Source organism: Ovis canadensis, chromosome 3, assembly GCF_042477335.2.
Source record: "Ovis canadensis isolate MfBH-ARS-UI-01 breed Bighorn chromosome 3, ARS-UI_OviCan_v2, whole genome shotgun sequence".
In the NCBI taxonomy this organism is placed as follows: domain Eukaryota; kingdom Metazoa; phylum Chordata; class Mammalia; order Artiodactyla; family Bovidae; genus Ovis; species Ovis canadensis.
In genome coordinates this window covers 193,919,191-193,925,190 of record NC_091247.1, presented here as the reverse complement: position 1 = coordinate 193,925,190, position 6,000 = coordinate 193,919,191, and the positions used below count along the sequence as shown (strand labels likewise).

Here is a 6,000-nt window from a genome sequence, read left to right as displayed (position 1 = left end):
GGAAAAGGAAAAGAGTCAAGGAACACTGAGTTACTAACTAGTTAGGCAACACGACCAGCCAATCCATTTTTGTTGACCACATTTTCCTACTCTGCAAAAGGTTCCAGAAAAATAATGGAAATGATCTCTAAGCTCCCTATTATCTTTAACACTCACTTTGCATTGTGAAGCATCAAGAAAAACTCTGGCGACCTGTAGGACACGTGACCAATGTGGCAACACCCTGGGTCCCTCAAGAGTGGCCTGAACTAGCTTTCAGCAGAGAAGAGGGAGATGAGGTGAGGCTGATGAGGAAGGAAGGCGGTCACTCTTGGAACAACTCTTTCAGGGCCAGTCAGGAATTTACCGGGCGCAGGTGGGTGGGGCGTGTGTCTGGCGGGGTGCCTGCGTTGACGACAGAAGGCTACTTCCGGCTGTGGTGCGTATGACGTCGGGGACCGGCCGAGCCTCCTAGAAGCGGAGGAGGAAGGGCTCGCGAGAGTTCAGGGAGGCCGCCCCGAGATTCCGGCGCCGCGGCGGCGGGTCCCACCTCCCGGGGGCGGGGCGAGGGCGGAGCGGGCAGAGGGAGCAGACGGTCGCCGGGCCGGCTGCGGTCCGTGAGGAGGCTGAGCCGGCCGCAGGCGCGACCGGAGGCAGGTGAGTGCGCTGATGCGGCGCTTCTTCGCGGAGGAGGCTAGGGGTACGGCTTGCCTCTCCGGCCCCAACTCTGAGAGCCGGATCAGGAGAAGATCTTATGTGTCTTAGGGTGTCCAGGGAAAGCCGGGCTGATTTCGAGGCTGGAAATATCTCCGGTGAAGCTCCGGTGACGGCCTTGGCCCTCTTGTTCCTTGGGGTGATAGTGGCCCCGGGTGTCCGGAGAGGTGGCCTGTGGCCCGGGGAGGAGTCTTTGTCCTTCCAGGCTCCTTTGGCCTCTCCCCTCCGCGGTCCCGGAGCCCCGGGCTCTCTGTCCCTGCTTGGGCTTCATAAACAATAACAAATGTCGTGAGGACCTTCCCCTGTATCCCCTGCTCTCCTGTCCCGTGCCCTCCAGCCGATGCCAGCGAGGGGAAGGATTCTGGGCATGGCTCTTAGATTGTGGGGGCTGTTTGTGTACCATTCCTAAAAACTGATGCGTCAGATTCCTAAACATTTCTCAAATAGACACAGTAAAAGCCGTGCTGCTCTCAGAAGCCAAGGAGTGTTTAAAGCCGGTCTCTCAAAATCGGACCCTACCGGTGGAATCCTAGACCCTTCTTTTCACCATCATTTTCTCCCACTCCCTTTTTTTCACCTTTACTACGAGGGGACGAACGAGTGGTTGTTTGGTATGGGTAAAAATAGGGAAGGTTGTGTCCGATGGAGGAAGGAAACATTTCACCCTTAAAAGTTGCCAGGTAGAGAGCAAAAGAACTAACTTTATTTTCAAAATCGGTGGCCTCCCGCTTACTGATACTACTTTTGTTTTATGAGACCGCTTTTCGAATTGTGGATTTGGAGGAAAGACTTAAAAAGAAATGGGGAGGGGGACGGGGAGAGCTGGTGGTGCAGGGAGTAGTGGCTGGTCCAGAAAGTATGATGCTGGTGTTCCTCACTTGATAAAATGCAGAGCCAACGCTCCTGTCTATTTCACGCAACTTGCGATAAGTTTTGATAGAAGCCAATTGCTTGGAAAAGGTGACCTGAGTATTAGCTTTAATACTACTAAAATCTGAGGAAACAGCTTTAAGTGTTTCAGTTATGCCTCCTAGCTGTAAGCTGGGAGTGAGACTTGGTCTTTCAGGGGCTGTGAGTGGGGGACGGGGTTAGGCCTTAATACTTGCCAGGTCTCCTTACTTTAAGGCAGGGTTTATTGTTGTTTAAGCCCAGTTTTGCTTACTGAAGGCAGGTTTTTGAAAGTTCTTTGTCTAGGTCATAAATGTATGTAAGGTACTGGAAGCCTCTTTGTGTTTGGTTTTTCTTTGTATGCCTCAGGATATATAAAACAATTAAGTTTATTATACTGTCTATCCAGTAGCTGAGAGGTATTGTATGTGAACTGACCATTCTTGTGACTATGTGAGGGGAGAGAAATTCGTTCAAAATAGGATGTTAAATTATGATGACATTTGTTCATTGCATAGAATCGTCAAAGTACCTTTCTGTAAAAGATTCTGATCTCAGAGGAAGTACAATGGATAAAAAAAAAATTTTTTTTTGTTTGTTTAATCTGGCTTAGCGTTTATGGTGTTCTCCTTGTTAAGATGGCTAATAACATTCCCCGTTTACTTGGGATATGTTTAGAGTGAGAAACAAATTGGGTGTTGTCTTTGTAATCCTTTGGAAGCCCCTGCCCCTGGGAATGACAAAAAAATTAGACTTAGAAAAACCACATTAAATGAGTGCAATTCTTCTTTAGCCTTTTTGAGTTTCATTTTAAATAAATCATAGAGTGGAGACTAGAAATATTTGTGCAAATAAGGTGTCCTCAACAGTTTTTATGCTTAAAAAATTAATTTCTAAAGGTAACACTCTATGAAAACAAAGGAAGAATCGTAGTTTGTAGAAAGGGATAATAAAGCAGCAGCCTCAGTTCAGCCATTTGTTCTCAGGAAAGTTCTGTCCTCTCAAAGTTAGGGCTGCAGCATCATGTTAGCAAAGTTGGATAACACTTTAGATAGTGTTTTCCCACTGATCTGGGATCAGTTGGAGGCTCTTTTGCATGTGTGTGCACTTTTTTGAGGGATGGAAAAGGGCACAAATCAAAGCCAGAAAGTTTTGCATCTCAATGTAATGTGAAAATGATTTTATTTTACATAAACAATGGAGGGTGAATCAGGCAAGCATATTGTCATCTAGCAACCCCAAGATTATGTTAAAATTAGCAGATGGGTAAGTTATGATTAGGTTGACTTGACATATGTGGAAATTATGCTACTGTATTTTAATATTAAAAACACCATAGACTTTTTGAATGAAATAATGAGAGAGCTTTTAAAGCATAAGAAATTTTAAGAATTAATTTAAAAAGATAACCTTGGTCAGTAGTTAAAAGATATTAAGTGAATCCTTCTTCCCCACCTCCCAAATTTTTGTTTAAGTCTTTAAGAGAGTGTTGACCTAGGTATGTCTGGTACTGATGTGTGCTAATTACATAAAGCTCCTTTCTCCAGGTAAATGTTTTATAATTGATTGACACAGTATTATTATTCAGAACCTTTAGAGAGAGGAAACTGAAGGGCAACAGTGAGTAGTATTTGCTGCCCTGTGCACTCAGATGAACTGTGGTCTTTTTCTTCAGCCTGATGGGAAGAAGATATTCCCAAATAACTGTAATACACAATCCATTTTGTGGGGAAGCCAAGGAGGAAGGGGTTAAATTTTACTAGACCAATTAAAGAAGGCTTTCATCAGGGAAAGGCATTTGTGTAGATGATTGAGATGATCTAGTCATATGATAATCATCATAAGCAAACACTTTATATAATGCTGCTTGCTCCTAAGCTGTTACCATGCTAATCTACCTCGGTTTAATCCTTCCAGCAACTGTGGAGTGGGTGTTTTTATTCCCATTTTGCAGACAGAGTAATTGAGGTATCTAGAAAATGGTAAAGCAGGGGTTCCCACCCAAGAATTCTGACTTGTATCCCTGTGCTTAACCAGTCTCCTTGATTTTTCTCCCACTTTTGATGATGTTGGTTTGGGAAAATGCGTTCTTCTGACACCTAAATTTAGGAATCTGTTTTCTAGAAAGAGCTCCAAAATGGTGAAAACCCAGGCAAATACGTTATTTTTGGCATGTTAGATACTGACTCCAGTTTTAGAAATTGCTCTTGGTGCATATTAAGTGTAATCCTTGAGTGGGGTTTTGATAAGTTTGATTCATTACTTAGTAGCAATACCCGCAAGGGTTTACAAGAGAGAAGTTGTAACTATGTTAATTCCTTTGCCTTGTGGAATGTTTGAATCATTGTATATTTTGGCTTGTAATTTTTTAAAACCACTTGGCACTGGGTATTTTTTGGATTGAATTGGGAAGTTGGAATTTAGTTAATTTTTGAACGTCAGTCTCAGCAGCCCTTTTTATTTTTTATTTTCACAACAGTTAAATTTATAATCAGTGAATTTGAATAGTGTTGAACATGAATCAGTGTTTTGAATATTGTTGTACATGTATAAAATGAGAGAAGTTCAGTCACTGATACTTTTATGTTAGGGCAACTTTGAAAGCTCTTTGGGGTTGTGAAATAAAAGGTACTCTAGAACTGCACTGGGCCCAGTACCAGCCTACTTGGTAAATGCATCTTTGTTGAATGAATGGTCCAACTGATTTTATTTATGAAGTTTCAAGAGTGGTTTGCATTTGTTGGTTAGGTATTGAAGTAACTTTAAATTGGATTTAAAGATAAGGGAAAAAAAATTATCGTTAGACCATACTAACCATATGGATACTTAGCTGTCCTTTCCTCCCAGCAAGATGCAGACCTTTGTCAGAGCCCTTATCAGCTGTACTTGTAGTATTAAGTAGAGCTCTAGTGGCACAGTTTTTATGAATGAATATAAGTATCCTCTCCTTCTGTGAGTGTGGTAGATTGTAGGAAACCTTGACAAGCTTACAACCTAATGGGAAAAAGTGGCAGAACAAAATCCAGGATTTAGAGCCCAGTGTATTTATATTATTACAGTAAGACACAAATTGCAAAACAGATTAAAAAAAAATGTTTTTCACACAGCCTGAATTAGTAGTGATGGCATATTATTTCCATTTATCACCGCCTGATTGACAAAATTTGGGGGATCTTCAGCCCATAATTTTAGGGACATGCTTTTAAGTCCTCTGCTTTGTATTAAAAAAGAAAAATTACACATTCCTTTAAGTACAGGTTTTATTTTGAAAGGTTATTCTCAGTAAGGAGGAGTGTGAGTTGGGCAGACTCAAAGGGAAACCAGACATACCTTCACCTCCTTAGCAGTTACAGGTCAGATAGTGAGTTGACCGTTCATGTTCATGTTGTGTAAATTCAGAAAGGCCTCGAACTTTGCCAATTTGTCTGTGGCTTATGACAGTAGTATTTGTACTGTGTTCAGCTTTTAAATTCTTAAACAAGCTCTTTGCCTTCCCCTGAATTAACCCTAGACAGGTTGACAACCCAAGTGGGCGTTGATTCTCTGGCCACCCATATGGAACGTTTCCTGTTTTCCTGGTCTTTTGCTGATTCTTATTGGTTCCATAGGGCTTCCCATATTGCTCAGTGGTAAAGAATCTGCCTGCAATGCAGGAGACCTGGGTTTGATTCCTGAGTTGGGAAGATCCCTTGGAGAAAGGAATGGCTACCCATTCCAGTATTCTTGCCTGGAGAATTCCATGGACAGAAGAGGAGTCTGGTGGGTTACAGTCCATGGGGTCACAAACAGATGCAGCTGAGTGGCTAACACTTTCACTTACTTTCACATCAAATCTCTGATTGGTGACATGGGTCTTAGCATCCATGGGTGCAGACTTTTCACATGTTAGAGTGTTTAAGATGCTGAGCTCATATGCAAAGGCAGTGTCCATTGTTTTTCACCTTTTACAATTATTTGCTATCTCTTCATCTGCTTCAGGAGGGGATTCGATTCCTCTTCTTCCTAATTTTAGGACACTTTTACTGTTTTTGCAGTTATCAAATATGATGGCATTAATAATGATTTCCCAGGTGACCCTACTGGTAAAGAGTCTACTTGCCAATGCAGGAGATGCAAGAGATGCGAGTTCGACCCCTGGGTCAGGAAGATTCCCTGGAGGAGGAAATGGCAACCCACTTCAGTATTCCTCCCTGGAAAAATCCTATAGACAGAGAAGGCTGATGGGCTGCAGTCCATGGGGTTGCATAGAGTTGGACATGACTGAGCTACTGAGTGCATGCATGCGCATGCGCATACGCACACACGCACACACACACACACACACCATCTCAAAATCAATCACAGATACAGCCACTTCTCCAGAATAAAAAACAAGATGGCAGAAACTGAAATGATTCTACGTGATGCTGATACCATCTA

At 42.7% G+C, this 6,000-nt stretch overlaps 1 protein-coding gene across 4 annotated transcripts in view; it reads left to right on the top strand.

Moving 5' to 3' along the window:
• The first annotated feature begins 302 nt into the window (after positions 1 to 302).
• The window catches only part of STK38L (serine/threonine kinase 38 like), an 82,031-nt gene continuing 76,333 nt past the window's right edge, over positions 303 to 6,000 (top strand). For 3 of the 4 annotated variants that reach the window (XM_069585507.1, XM_069585508.1, XM_069585509.1), the window contains exon 1: positions 453 to 636. The gene's annotated coding sequence lies outside the window, so the exon portion shown is untranslated. Of the gene's footprint in view, positions 637 to 6,000 lie in introns of all 4 variants that reach the window. The other variant, XM_069585512.1, reaches the window with a different exon arrangement.